This window comes from Eptatretus burgeri, unplaced genomic scaffold, assembly GCF_056783735.1.
Source record: "Eptatretus burgeri isolate ZD-2024b unplaced genomic scaffold, Ebu_testis_v1 Ebu_testis_scaffold_3181, whole genome shotgun sequence".
Classification (NCBI taxonomy): domain Eukaryota; kingdom Metazoa; phylum Chordata; class Myxini; order Myxiniformes; family Myxinidae; genus Eptatretus; species Eptatretus burgeri.
Genome location: NW_028225130.1, coordinates 129,793 through 145,929, shown reverse-complemented (window position 1 = coordinate 145,929; position 16,137 = coordinate 129,793). Strand labels below are relative to the sequence as shown.

At 44.5% G+C, this 16,137-nt stretch overlaps 1 protein-coding gene across 1 annotated transcript in view; it reads left to right on the top strand.

Annotated features, from left to right (window-relative positions):
- The window catches only part of LOC147006388 (uncharacterized), a 98,844-nt gene that overhangs the window by 16,108 nt on the left and 66,599 nt on the right, over positions 1–16,137 (top strand). The gene's annotated exons all lie outside the window — the stretch shown is intronic.

Sequence of the window (16,137 nt, the reverse complement as noted above, 5' to 3'; positions counted from 1 at the left end):
TCCTTCCCGCGCATGTGATAATCTCCAAGGATCAACATGTCCATCTCCAATTAAGGAAAAGACCACTCAGCTATCCGGACGAGCGGTGTTTAACGCCCTTCACCACAAATTGTGTCGGGGTGGGTGGGGGGGGATTAACCTTGGCCGCAAGTGCCACGACAATATAATAATGCAACTGAAAATATGGTCAGGACAATGACACTGTCTGGAGAAACTCCTGGGGTTATGATGATTGACCTCATGTGACCTTGTCTTCAAACACCATTGACCTTCTGTCCACCTGGTCTCGTCGGTGTTGGACTCAATTTAAAACTGCCTCTATTTTCGGGCAGGTACTCTCTCACTTCTATCATACAGCTCGTGTGGCCATGAAGGATGAAGTACGTTGCCAAGTGATTCTGGCAGAACCCTAATGGTGTTCAATTGTTTTCACGTGTTCTTTGAAGACACTCTTGATGAAGCCTTTCCATGACTTCACCGATTGGGAGAATCAGGAGATAATTGGCCAAATCTGGTACGTTCTGTTTCCATTGTATTTGACCAAACTGGGAGGTTTCCGACATCATTGAGTCAATCGGTGCTCATGGTGTAACTGTATTGGAATGGTTTTGCTGGAGGTGCAGTTGGCTCTCGAGTGCATGTCTGAAGCATTGTAGTTCTTGGGGCCGATAGCCTTGTTGCCTCCATTTTAGTATTCGATAATTAGTGCAGTATTAATCATTTATTGCAAATTGTTACCTTGTGCACGCGAAGGGAAGAGCGGGGTTAATCAATCGCTTGTCCTGTCTGTCCATCCGTCTGTCCACAAACGTCATTTTATGATCGAGGAACAACTTACTTTCAATTCAATGTTATATTTTGATCACAAATCGGAAACGAAGATGTAGTTTAGCTGTACTTTGAATTCATCCCGATCGCACGTGCACAGAGACGCGTGAGATATTTTTACTCCGTCTGTCTGGCAGTAAAACAAAATTAAAAATCATTCCAAGCAGGAAACTATTTTTGAGGACACAAATAACAGGCATGAATAACGAATGGAACGTGTTCAAGAAGGTGATGTAAAAGGCCATTGGGTCAATGGCAGTAAACTTCGGGATTTTGTTTATTCGACCTTTAAAATCATTATTTTATTTCAATTGAATAAGATACTTGAACACTGTGTGGGGTAAGATGCTCCACAAACTCTCCAGTTTCACATATTATTGTCTTGTGTGTATGTGTGTGTGTTGGAAATGAAGCCAAACATGTCATCGAAAAATTCACCTTCCTCAAAAGTACTCCACCAAAGGATGTCCAAATTGATGATGAAGTACAATGTAGGACTTGTAAAGGTCAAATTATTTGGATTAAAATCTGCTTTGGAACAAGAGAGGAATCAGCCTCATTAAACTGATTGTGTACAAAACAATTGTACGAACAGTGCTTCCCAACACAGTACTTATGAAACCCGTACAACGTATAGCTGCCACTAAAGAAAGCTCAAACGTTTTCATCAAACTTGCTTGAGAAAAAGAATGAAAACAAGAGCGGGAATTGCTTTGCAATAAATGTCTCCGACCGATGTGGTGTATTTTTTTTGGCCAAAATTGACATTAAATTCCTGCAATATCGATATTAGCAACTGGGAATCCATGGCAAACGAGAACAGCACTCAGTGGTGCACATACCTACACCAGACTGAACAGTATACGTGTTGTATCGCATTGATGGAACGGATCTGGATCCAAACCTGAACCAAAATCTGATCGGCTTGTTCTTGTCGCTTCCACAACTCAACCACTTAGTTGTGTCATAATCCATACATAACGTTTTGAAATATCATGCCATACATCGTTTATAATCCCATTATGGTCATGGTATGTCACAAAGACGAAGTGGGTCCATTTTGGTGAAGATCCAGATCTGAATCACAGAATTTTTATTATTTTTTTCATTAATTCTTCATCATTGAGAGATGGTGCCATTAACTCCAGCATATCGATGAGCAACAATCTCCATCAGGTTTAATCATTTATTAACAGAAAATAAGGACAACAACCAATGTGATCACATCAAAGGTATGAACAGATTAAATGTATCGTCCTCTCATCCTCCAACTTCATATGATTTAATTGTCTCTCCTTCCACTGCAGGACATTTTTTTTCAGCTGCTCCACCTGGAAGAGACGTTCAGAGCAGACAAGATGTCAGTGCATGAAGTCATCAACATTAAATACCGTATTTCGTTTTCCCTGTCATCATTTTGATGTTTAAACATTTTCTGTCAGGTTTCCATAATTATTGCTGGGGTTGACAAAGTTGGAGCAAAAACTTCAGAAATAAAATAACATGGGCATGGGTCCAGATGTCCACCTGACTTTTCCAGGGAGTGATTTGCCATTTCCACAATTTACTTGTCCAAAAGCCCTTTCATTGTGATGCAATCACAATGGCTGTCAACATCGTTCATTTCGGCAAAATACTTTTCCTCCTCCTCAATCGCTTTATTCCATCAATTAATTGTCAGATGCAGAACTCCTGCTTACAACAACAACAACAACAACAACAACAAACGTTTTGTGACAATTTTCCCCGTTGTCCAGGGGATTGTATGAATGATGGCATTCCTCCATACGAATCTATCCATTGCATCAATGTCGTGCAAATCCAAATATTCCATTTCTTTCTTGACATTTCCAATACATGTGGTTTTGTGGATGTCCTTTCTTCTTTCGACCACGAGCTTTATTGCTCTCTTTACAGCTTCATCAGCTGAGCTTCATTGCACATGACCAAACCAACCAAGTCCTCTCTTCGAAAGTTATTCTTCAGTTAATTTCTCGTCACACAGGAGAAGGATCTGAGGGTGGTAATCGATACGGGAGGTAAGCAAGCAGCACAGTCCCAGACAGCTGTAGGCGAAGCAAATAGGGTTTAAGGCTGTCGAAGGAGGGGGATCTATTACAAATCAAAAGAGGTGGTGTTAACATTGTACAGGAATTTAGTGAGGGCTACATCCAGAATATTGTGTGCAGCTATGGTCACCACAGTTCCGGAAGGACAGAGATGCCACAGAGAAGGTTCAGCATCGGGCGACGAGATTGATTCCGGGCCGAGCCAGACTCAGCTGTGAGGAGCGGTTGAAGGAGACGGGGCTTTATTCACGAGAAAGGAGGCGGTTGTGAGGAGATATGATGGAGATGTTTAAGATAATGAAAGGCAGAGATAAAATAAGTGCAGATGAATTATTCAACAGAGGAGACAGTGACAGAACCAGGTGCCATCGCCTGAGAGTAAAGAAGAGGAGAGTGAAGATGGTAGTAAAGCAGAGGACTTTCACTCAGAGAGTAGTTAATGCATGGAATGGTCTCCCTGGAAAGGTGGTGGCAGCAGAAATATTAGATAAGTTTAAATTAGAATTAGATGGGTTCCTGGGAGTTATGGAGGTGGAGGGTTATGGGGATGTTGATTAGACTTTTCGGTAGTTTGCGTATTGATGGGTGATTGTGTACGGAGTGCTGTTGGTGGGGGTCTTGTTAAGGGGGGTTGTGTGGTTGATGTGTGTTTTTAACCAAGCCCATGCCTCCTCTCCGAGGGAAAGAAAACAATTAAAGAATCACAACAACAACAACAAAAAACTTTTTTTTTCGTACTTTCATGAATTAAACTTTTTTCCCCATTTTCTTTCTTGGATTCTGGGTTTGTTTGGTGTTCATGCGGGCATGATGGGCTGAATGGCCTCCACCAGTGTTGGATTTCCTTGTTGTTTCACTCTTATTGATTTTTTTAATCTCTTCCTGATTTCTGAACTTCGCATTCTTTCTTTCAGAGACAATCCATTCAATCATACCATTGTCATCTCTGTTCTTCCCATTCTTTTTACATCTTCGATCATGCCTGAGACCTTCGACAAATGAATTGTAATTGGGAGGGGACACGAACCTGTTACCTTTCGCTTGGTTTTCATCAATGTTGGCATTGTCAATGTTTCACTTCCATATGTCAATCCCGGTCCGATTCAAGCTTTATTAACTCTAACTTTTACAGATTATGGATTGTTTCTGTTCTTAATGATACCAGCAAGTTGTCCAGTCATCATTCATCTGAAAATTCTTCCTGTGGAGTTGTCGGTGACGAAACCAACACCCCTTTCTGGCTTGCGAGTGGGGAGAGACTGACACCGTTGCAGGACGAAAAACAACTGAAAAAATACACCCGTGCGGGAGTGACGGTCATCTCTGCGAGAAAAAAATCGTCATTTTCACATTTTTTGCCAACTTTGAAGTCACGTGACACGAAAACGAAAGCGAATATCGAAAATCCAGTCTGACCAAATTTCGATATTGTCCCATAGGTTCATATGCGACAATCAAATTCAAGATCGCTTGAGAAATGGCGGAGGAGATAGAATTTGAAAATCGTCATTTTCGCAACTTCAAAAGCCTCGTGACCTTGACCTTGACCTTCGGCGACCTTGAAAGTCATACCCTCGTGTACGTCTCATCGACCTCCATCAGGATCACGAATGACCAGATTCCCGCTTCAACTTCATTGTCAACTGACGGACTGACGGATCGAAGGACATCGACACCCATATTATTAGGTCATGCTCGAAGAGATGACCTAAAAAGTGTGCATGAGCTCCCTTCGGGAGCCAATGGCCATCCAAAAAGGAGACTGTGTCTCCGAAAAAACACCCATCGAGCTTGGACTGTTTGTGGCAACTCAGGAAGCTGAGGGTGGAGTGGAACCCTTGATGTGAGGCAGATTAGATAGTATTAGCCAACAGCAACCACAAAACTAGACTCGGGGGGAAGAGTGTGAGTACGCAGTGTCGCTGAAGCCATGGAAGGCATGTTCCTCGTCCGGTTGATGACACTGCTGTCCAATTCTTCTCCAACCACTTTTGTACTATTTTCATGGTATAAGTGGACACTGATTTTTGTTGTCAGTGTTTATTCTTTGAAAAAATAATGAAAGGAGTCGTGAATACAAATTCTTTCCCCGAAAGATGAAATGAATATGTTCCATAATATGTCTCCCATTCCAAGTGCCATCACCATAATCTCCAAAGACACAAGAACGTTTTGTTTTATTCTAATTTTGAATTAAACTATCATCAATAACTAACCTGCTGGAATGGAAACAACGACAGTCAGAGAAAGCAGACATTGTAACATCGTGTCAAGAGATTTACCAGGATACTCGCTCGGTCCAGTGATTGTAGGAATGTGTTACTTACCGTATTCTCAGATCATTTTAAATGATTCCTCTTTCCCAGGCTAATCTCTGCTGCCGCAAGAGCACAACTTTCAAGAGCGGCTCTTCATGCTTTCGTGTGTTTCGATGAGTCTTTTGTTCTTGTGCTGCTCCACGCCCTGCTGCTTCAAACAATCTTTTGGGCCGTTGTCCTCTGAAACTCTCCTTCACAATCCTCTCGCTCTTTATGGGAGGTAATATTATCAGATCCACAGGAAAACCACAGGCTTGTTGTAGCAACTCTAAAGCTGCACCTTAAATCCTGGAGAATGGTACCATCCCAGCCGAGGCTGGATGTTGCCAAGCTCAGGGATGAGAGAGTAGCTGAGGAGTTTGTGAACAGGCTGAGTGGACACTTGGGGGGTATGGGTGCTTTGGGGGGTCCTGAAGAGTTGTGGAGCGCCTTCAAGACCACCGTCCTTGATGTTGCCGGTGGATGCCTTGGAGCTCACCGCAGGGCAAAGAAGTATTTTGTCTCTCAAGGGACACTGGATACCATTGACCAGAGTCGCAGGGCCAGGCTGAATGGCAGAGCTGAGCTGTTCAGGGAGCTGAGGCGTAAAACTGTACGTGCACTGAGGGTGGACAAGGAGGCCTATGTGCGAGGAATCTGTGAGGGGGTAGAGCATCACCTGTGGACAGGTGATTCTCGTCCCGCTTACAGGGGAATTCGCGCATTACGTTCATCCAAGCCCATCCCTCGGAGCACTACAGTTCGAGCAGAGAGTGGTAGGCTCTTGACAGAGGAGTCTGAAGTGAAGGCCCGCTGGGCCGGTTACTTTGAGCGGTTGTACCAGGCTGATCCCCCAACTGTCGAGTTGGACGTCAAGGGTGTTACAATCCCTGTTGCTGACCCTCGAATCAACTGCGGTCCACCTACGCTTGTGGAAACACGGGCTGCGGTGAACCAGTTGAAACGGGGCAAAGCTCCAGGGATTTGTGGCATCCATGCCGAACTTCTCAAGGCTGGTGGAAATGCTGCACTCGTGTCGTTGCATGCAGTTTTGTGCTCTGCCTGGAACACAGGCATCATCCCAACTGACTGGAAGAGGGGCCTTGTTGTCCCTCTCTGGAAAGGGAAGGGTGATCGCCAAGACTGCAACAACTACCGAGGGGTGACGCTGCTCTCAGTGCCGGGCAAGGTCTTTGCTCGGATAATTCTCGATAGGGTTCGCCACCATCTACTTGAGCACCAGCGTCCAGAGCAGTCAGGCTTTACACCAAAGAGGTTAACGATTGACCGTATCCTTGCAATTCGTGTCCTCACCGAACGCAGACGAGAGTTTCGGCAGGGGCTGCTTGCAGCCTATGTTGATCTCTGTAAAGCATTCGATTCAGTGAATCGGGATGTCCTCTGGAGGATTCTTGGTCTTCGTGGGGTGCCACCAAAACTGATCGATCTGATGTCTGAACTCTACTCTGGTACTGAGAGTGCTGTGAAGTGTGGTGGTACCATCTCTGACTTATTTCCAGTTGTTACTGGAGTTCGTCAGGGATGTGTACTTGCCCCCACACTTTTCAGCACTTGTATGGACTGGATTCTAGGGAGGATGTCGGAGAGATCAAGTTGTGGTGCGTCATTTGGGAATGTCAAGATCTCGGACCTTGACTTTGCAGATGATGCAGTCATCTTTGCGGAGACTTTAGACATCCTCTTGGGGGCCCTCGAGGTGCTGAATGAGGAGTCGGAGCCGTTGGGATTTCGGGTTTCTTGGGTCAAAACTAAGATCCAGGCTTTCGGTGACATCTTGGATGCTGCTGTCCTGTCTGTGTCTGTTTGTGGTGAGGATGTTGAGATCGTGGAGAGATTCACTTACCTTGGCAGTGATATCCATGTCTCTGCTGGCTGCGAGTCAGAGGTCAATAGACGTCTGGGTCGGGCCTGGGGAGTCATGGATTCACTGGATCATGGGGTGTGGCGCTGCCGGTACCTGTGCGGGAGGACGAAAGTCCGAGTCTCAGGTCCTTGGTACTTCCAGTCTTGCTCTATGGGTGCGAGACTTGGACTCTGACCAAGGATCTGAGACGGAGACTTAATTCCTTTGGTACCAGGTCTCTTCGGAGAATCCTTGGCTATCGCTGGTCGGATTTTGTGTCCAACGAGCGGTTGCTGAGAGAGACTCGGATGAGATTTGTTACCTGCATAGTCCGTGAGCGTCAGTTGCGGCTGTATGGACATGTGGCTCGTTTTCCTGACTCTGATCCTGCTCACCAGATTCTCTCAGCGAGGGAGTCTCATGAGTGGAGGAGGCCAGTGGGTCGACCACATGCCTCATAGTTGCAGCAGGTTAATCAGCATCTCAAGGAGATGGGGATGGGCCTGGCATCTGCCTGGGGGATGGCCAGACGGAGGCCCCTGGAGTACCGGCGGAAAGTGGACGCAGCGACGTGCTGTTCTGGCACATGCTCCCATACCTGACCTGACCTGAATATTATCATCGTATTCTGCATCCGAAGATGATTGCGTTTCCTGTCATTGTGCACGTTTCTCTTCAGGTACTTCACCTGCAAAACACATCCCGAGTGGGGAACACGTCAGTGCATCAAGTATTTGTTATTTTACCTCGTGTCTGAAACCGGGACTTAACCCAATGTCAGAGTTTTTCTGTTATTGAACAGAATGATCATGTTGAGGTGAAACTCTGTGAGCAAACATGACTGTCACTACCTGGGATATTGGCACAGTGACAGACAGGCAAAAATAAAGGAGAATAAAACAAGTGTGCTGTGATCACATCTATCAAACAGATGAAGCAATTCCACTTGTCTAAGTTCCATGCACAAAAAAATAGTCTTGTGGAGATTGACGGTTATTTCATGAACAGGCAGAGTGAAAATGACGGATGAGGGGGAAGGGGCATGGCCCTTTTCCTGAATTGGTACGGTCATGGGGAGCACAACTTAAGGTTGGGGCCTGGTCACGATGCCGCACAATCATTTTGGTCTGTATCTTGTTTTCGGTTTCTGCGAAGAAGATTTTTGAATAAAATTCCAATATTTTGTGCAAACCCACCTTTCACCCCCTTTAAATGGACAGATCTGGAAGGGAAGGACAACCCTATGAGACCTTACTGTCCTGATGCATTGTTCCAAATTTGTCCATGTCACTCAGGTCGTTGCGGAGAAGATGTTTGCATTGTACCAAATTTGGTCCATATCAGTTGCGTAGTTTGTGAGGAGAGGATGTTATTGTCAAATGCTAACGGATGGACGGCTGGACACCGGGACCCACTCTGAGCTTATTTCAGAGAAATAACCCAGTAATTTGTTCAGATCGCTCAGAATAATGATGAGCCCCCGACATCTTAAGAATATTCACCTGCTCAAAAGTTGGACAATCCTGTTTTCCTGCACTTCTGGTCGGGGTCATCAAATGGTTCTCCAAGAGCTCACCCTCGCCCCCGCTTGACTGCAGAGCCTCCTTCAAAAGTTCCAGCTCAACAACACGTGAAGACTGCTTTTGGTACAGCTTCTTGACGTCTTTGACCTGAAAATGAATTAAAAGAATAAAGAGGAGACAAAGTATATGAAAGAAACGAACAGGCTATAGCATTTCCCTCTGCCATATCGCATCTTAACCTGGTCCACGAGGACACGTTCAATTTGATTCCGATTAAAATGATCATCAGAAACTAACCTCCTGGATTGCCTTCGTGACCCACTCTTGCCCCTCTTTCAGCCCCTCAGACATTCCGCTTGTTGCAGCAAACGTTACATTGTGCTGCTGGTCGTCCTCATCTGTGTTTTGCTGCAGACAATAATTCAGGAAACGAACTTCTTCTTCGTTTACCTTCCTTTTCAGGAGCTGTCCCTGTGAAAATCACATGACACACAGGACACACATTATCAATGAGTAATATTGTCTTGCCCCCGAGATCATAAGAATGCTCACCTGATGAAAAGATGGACAATGCTGTTTTGTTGCAGGCTCGATCGGGTTCATCGGAAGGTTCTCTAAGAGCTCCTCACCCTCACTCTCATCCTCGTTTGACTGCAGAACCTCCTCCAAATATTGCTCAAGCTCGATAATATGAAACATCTGCTCTTGGTTCCGCTTATTGAAGGCTTTAACCTGAAAATAAATTTCAGGAATATCGGGAACAAAGAGAAGACAAACGAACAGGCAACATAATTTCCCCGACCACATTGTTGCATAACTTATCTCAACCTGGTGCACAAGGACACATTAAATTTGATTCACATTTCAATTATCATCAGGAACTAACCTGATGGACTGTCTTACTGAGTCCGCCCTGCCCCTCTTAAAGCCACTCTACTATTCCCCTCATTACCGCAAGCTTTTCATTGTGCTCCTCTATGTCCTCCATTGCATTTTGATGTAGAAAATGATTCACAGAATGAACCTGTTCCTCATCTTGTTTCCTCCTCAGGAGTTGTTCCTGTCAAATCATGTGACACTCAGGACATGCAGATGAATGAGTAATGCACATGTCTGTCACGGAATATGGGGCAAAGGGAAAGTGTCTTTTATGATCACTCAGGTGTGACCAGAATCCCACAACTTGCTCACCTGCTGGACCACATGGTGCTGCTCCTGGCGATGCTTTGCATGTTGCTCAGTGTCCTGCTCCATGAAGAACACTGCTCTGCTCGTTGGTTGAAGGTCTGTGGTGAGCTGTTCAGTCTGAACATTAAGCTCCTCAAGACACTCAATTTCCTGCAGGACCAGATGGTGCCGCTCCTGGCGATGCTTTGCATGGAGTTCTGTGTCCTGCTCCATGAAGAACACCGCTCTGCTCGTTGGTTGAAGGTCTGTGGTGAGCTGTTCAGTCTGAACATGAAGCTCCTCAAGACACTCACTGTCCTGAGACATTTTCATGTTGGGCCGACGTCCCTGGAACATATGACAATAAATATCATCACTGCATTAAACAGGGAAATTTTTTCAAGATAACATTGTGCACGGTCTACTCTGTTTCATGATTATCAGAAATGAAGTGATGAAAAAAACTCTTCAAATACAAACTTGTGACCTTTGATCAATTTCACATGTTGTTAAAGAACCCTCCACAAGGGCTTCCCCAAATGACATCATCACCTTCAGGTTTGCACAATTGGTGGGACAAGGGATTTACCTTCTCCCAAAAATGGGTCTTCTTCTTCTTCTTTTTCTTCTGCTTCGGTTCATTCACCTTCTCATCTTCAATTTCTTCAGTTGTGTGATTGTGATTTACACACAGCAACCCATTCATGTTGTTCATAAACCTCTTGAACAAGGTTTTTCTCCTTGGTGAAGCCGCGTGGTTTTCATCAAAGGTTGTTGCTGCTGTTGAAGTTTCCTTCGTTTTCTGAAGGTCTCCAGCATGCATGGTGGTTGGGGTGGTCGTCGTGGTTGTGCCAGTCGCACCATCCACCACCCAAGCTCTCTGATCACGTTTCCTCACCATATTTCCTCGACCTGCAAATCGTTTGGGGGAGATGGGTTGAAATTAAGTGTGAGGTTCATCATTATCATTGATACTGTAATGTATTCGGGTCTTCATTGATCACGGTCATGTTAGGCAAAGTCACCTTTGGTTTCCCACCGAGCAATGTGAGTGATTGGTTTTCAATAAAACATGTGAACAGTCACAAACAGGTGTACACACACGAACCAACGGTTCTCCACACAGCATTTCCCTCCAAGACAGAGCAAGAAGGCAGGCTGATGATGTCACAATCATTATCAACAATAATGAAGCACAAACCAACTCACACACACACACACACACACACACACACACACACACACACACCAAAGTTATCAACCTCAATAAGAGATGAACACGAAACGTGAACAACGACAAACAACCTCCGTCTGCTGTCACGGATCGAAATACGACAGAAAACAAGAAAAAAAGAGTAATCAGAGATTACAGACTCTCGCCAGAACTTGGTTTGTGTGGTGTTTGTGTTGTTTTGTGTGGTGTTTGTGTTGTTTTGTGTGGTTTTTGTGTGGTGTTTGTGTTGTTTTGTGTGGTGTTTGTGTTAAACAAGGAAAAAGTAAAGATGACGTCATCAGGAGGAACCTGGATAGGATTCACATTTCAGCTGCTCCTCCTCTTCCCTCAAACACATCCAGGCACAGCCATGTGAATCTTAATAAAAAGAAATAAAAACTCATTCTTCAACCTTTTTTTTTCTTCAACCTTTCCTTTACCTAATCTTCCCGAATCTTTGTCCAAAAAATATAAAAACAAGCAGTCATAGACTGGTACTTACGAAATCGTCAACTTGACCTCTGACCTCATCTAATAAAAGCTGTCTCGAGAGAAGGTAGCGACGCAAACCAGAAGTTTCTCTGATGATTCTGTACCAAACCATCGAAAATCGTAACGTCGAGCGAAGCAAAAATCTCCATTTCTCCACGCATTTATTTTATATTATTTTATCAAAGTCACAAAACCGTAATATTCGGCCATCCACCAACAATCTTAACATAATCCGACGGCTCAGCGAGTCAGGCATGCGACGATAACCTTTATTGGGATAAAAAAAATGACTTTTAAACACCATCTTTATCGAAAACACCGTCAGCGTGCACACGGAAAACCTTAACGTGACTCAACGACGCGTCTGCTCGAGCGCACTGCATCACGTGACAACCCGTGACGCGTCGAGTGAAATATTTTTTATACAATCTTAAAACGTCTCCAAAACATCCGATTTTTACCAGAATTTCGACAACCGAGTTTTCAGCATCCTAAGCGATCGCAAAAACCAAAGACAAAATTAAAATCGAAGTTAAAACGAACTCGTAACGTCGAGCGAAGCAAAAATACTCCATTTCTCCACGTGAATTTACGGAATTATGTTTGACCTCACTGTGACCTTGACCTTTGACCGATTTTGACCAAAATCTAAACAGCACTAGCCATCACCCTCCTGAATCACGTGGTGTAATTTGACATTGGTAGCTTCTTCCCTTCTCGAGTTATCTGTACCAAACCATCAAAAATCGAATATTTGACCTCACTGTGACCTTGACCTTTGACCGATTTTTACCAAAATCTAATCGGCACTCGCCATCACCCTCCTGAATCACGTGGTGTAATTTGACATTGGTAGCTTCTTCCGTTCTCGAGTTGTCGTGCCTACAAACAAACAAACAAACAAACAAGCAGTCATAGACTGGTACTTTCGAAATCGTCAACTTGACCTCTGACCTTGTCTAATAAAAGCTGTCTCTTGAGAAGGTAGCGACACAAACCAGAAGTTTCTACGATGATTCTGTACCAAACCATCAAAAATCGATTGTTTTGGATGTTTGACCTCACTGTGACCTTGACCTTTGACCAATTTTGACCAAAATCTAATCAGCGCGAGCCATCACCCTCCTGAATCACGTGGTGTAATTTGACATTGGTAGCTTCTTCCGTTCTCGAGTTATCTGTACCAAACCATCAAAAATCGAATATTTGACCTCACTGTGACCTTGACCTTTGACCAATTTCGTCCAAAATCTAATCAGCACTAGCCATCAGCCTCCTGAATCACGTGGTGTAATTTGACTTTGGTAGCTTCTTCTGTTCTCGAGTTATCTGTACCAAACCATCAAAAATCGAATATTTGACCTCACCGTGACCTTGACCTTTGACCGATTTTGACCAAAATCTAATCAGCACTAGCCATCACCCTCCTGAATCACGTGGTGTAATTTGATATTGGTAGCTTCTTCCGTTCTCGAGTTATCGTGCCTACAAACAAACAAACAAACAAACAGAAACGGAAGGCATCAATATACTTACGAAATCTTTAGATTTTGTAAGTCACAAACAAACAAACAAACAAACAGAAACGGAAGGCATCAATATACTTCCGAAATCTTTAGATTTCGTAAGTAACAAGCAGTCATGGACTGGTACTTACGAAATCGTCAACTTGACCTCTGACCTTGTCGAATAAAAGCTGTCTCGAGAGAAGGTAGCAACGCAAACCAGAAGTTTCTCCGATGATTCTGTATCAAACATCAAAAATCGAATGTTTGACCGATTTTGACCAAAATCTAATCAGCACTAGCCATCATCCTCCTGAATCACGTGGTGTAATTTGACATTGGTAGCTTCTTCCGTTCTCGAGTTATCGTGCCTACAAACAAACACACAAACACACACACACACACACACACAACCAAACAAACAAACACACAAACAGAGGACGGAAGTCAACAATATACTTACGAAATCAAAAAGCGTCTTAAAATGTTTCAAATTCCTCTTTCACACATGTGGTTCTCGGTATTGCATCATAATTCACTATTCTTCTTCTTCTTGTTCTTGTTCTTCTTCTTCTTCTTCTTCTTCTTCCAGAAAAGACTGTTTTCGACACCACCTTTCCAACACGCTTTGTCGAAAAAGTCCCACTGTTACATTTCTTTTCTCCATTCTCTTAATTCTCCTTTATTACATCCCTCATGAAATGTCTTTCATCGCATCTCTGACTGAAAAAATACATTTCAATCCCAGTTTGCAATACACGGTCTTGTTTCATCAATCGTCCTTTTTTCCCAACTTCAGTGCCAGTTCAGCCCACCTACTTAAATCTACCTCCTCCGATTCTCAGCCCGGATCTCAACCAACCGTACTCCATCTCTTCTGGCTCTGATTTTGACCAATTTCCCTGAAAATATCTGCTGTTCTTTCTCCGCTCAAATTGGTTCATCTGACCACGCCCTTGTCAAAGTAGACATCTCTCTCACAGTTATTAGAGAACCACCCACCTTCTCAACCCACCTTACCCAGTCGCTCCCAGCTCTTCCTGGAATCTGTGTCCTTTTCTCCTGACAGGATGGAGAGGTTGCTGTCAAACCTCCACTCAGATTCTGCAATCTCTTTGCTGTTCCATCCTCTGCCTTATCATGTCATCCCTGAGATTGGCAAGCAACACCCTCTTCACTCTCAGCAGATCTGGATAAAATCACAAGCTGGTCCAACACTTGAAACACGTCTTTCATTCTTGACAAATCTCTCACTCACCATGTCTCTCCGAAAAGACCATCTGGAACCCCCCCCCCCCCACCTACTTGCTGAACAATCCTCATGAAGAAATCCTTTCATTCAAGCTTTTGGGTCTCACTATCTGCCATGGTATTTCCTGGGAAAGCCACATTTCCAAGCTGGTCTCCAAAGCCAGTCGCTGACTGGGCATCCTCTGTCATGCAAAGTCCTTCCTTGGCACACCTGAGCTCCTGACCACAAACAAAGCTTTCATCCACATACAAAGCTTTCATCCCCGATGGGCTGGTGCTCCTGCCTCTCACCTTTCTTGGCTTTACGCTGTGGAAACCAAGGCATTTAGGATCATTGTTTTCTCCCGCGATGAGGCTGAGTCTTTGGGTCTCTCACTCTCTTAGCGCAGGCAACTCGGTGGTCTTTCTGTCTTCTCTCCGGCCTCACCCTCCATGCTCTGTCTGCGATATGCCCCCCTAGCCCCCCCCCCCGCCACATTTCTGTAGGATGCTCAATGGCCGCCAGCAACCCCCTTCTGGTAAAACTACCAGAATCAAGAATCACTGCTCACCTTCACTCTTTCATTCCTCTTTTTTTGCCTTAGGAACAAACTCCCCACACTCTCTTCCATCCCACTACTCCCTCCAGGTCTTAAAAACAGCTGTTCACCACCACCTCTTATCTTCCCCCATCCAAAACCATGATCTTTTCTACCCCCGTTAATGCATCTCAAACCCCCTCCTTCAAATTCCCTGCATTCCTTACTCAAAGTCCCTGTGGTGTCCATTTTGTTGACCCTGTGTTCCCCACCCCATCCCTCACCCTTCCACCGATCTCCTCATGTCCCGCTCTCTTCTCCACTGTTTGGTCCTTCCCTCTCCCGCCCCTCTTGTCTCCTGTTCCCCTTGTTGTACACTCTGTGTGTTAGCTCTCATACGAGCCTCGATATTTTATACAAAAACAAAACAGCATTAGGTACCTTTGCATCTCCTGATGTCCGTTTTGATCACGTGCACATTCATTTCGTCAGTTCTCTTCCACAATCTCGGGGTAACACATATCTTCGGAGAAAGTGACTTTTGTTCGACATGACCAAGACGATGGAGTGAAGTGGATTTTGTTTGTTTGGTGAACAACCACGACAAAGACGAACTCGACTCCTCTTCTATTTGCCATTTTTGAAACCATTGTAAAGGCGCAACGGCTCGACACCAAGAAACTTTCTTCTTTACCAACTGCTGGTGAAGATGAGCTGCCGACGTTAATGCAAAAATCCTGCTGCCGACGTTGGTGCAAAACACGGACACACTGACACTGTCAGCTGAGCAGCGCTGTGATGTCATCAGTTGATTAGCACCGTGATGTATCCGTGGGCCGCGGTGTTGTGCATGTCTCGCGACAAGAAGTGTTTAACATTTTCTAATTCATCATTTTGATGGGGTGGGGTGGGGATAGTTTTTCTGTAAAATAAGTACCATCATTTATTACCTCCGTCACCGAAGGTGGACGAAGTTTACGTTTTCACCCGTCTCTCTGTTAGCAGAATATCTCAAAAATTTGTGGCCAGATTTGGACGAAACATGGTGGACAAGTCGGGTGTGTGACAAGGACGAATTGATGAGATTCTGGTGAAGATCCAACTCTGAGAATTTCAAAAGCGATTCTTCACTGTAGAGAGAGAGACAGAGACAGAGACAGAGAAACAATATCTCAAAAATCTGTGGACGGATTTGGATTAAACTTGGTGAAATGGTTGGGTGTCCGTGAAGGACAAATTGATTTGGTTTTGGTGAAGATGTGGATGTTATAGATAATTTTAACCTGTGTCACGAAAGGTGGATGGAGTTATGTTTTCACCCTCTGATTGTTTGTTTGTCTGTGAGGACATCTCAAAAACATTCTGGATGGATCCGGAGAAAATTTTTGGACAGGTTTGGTGTGTAACACG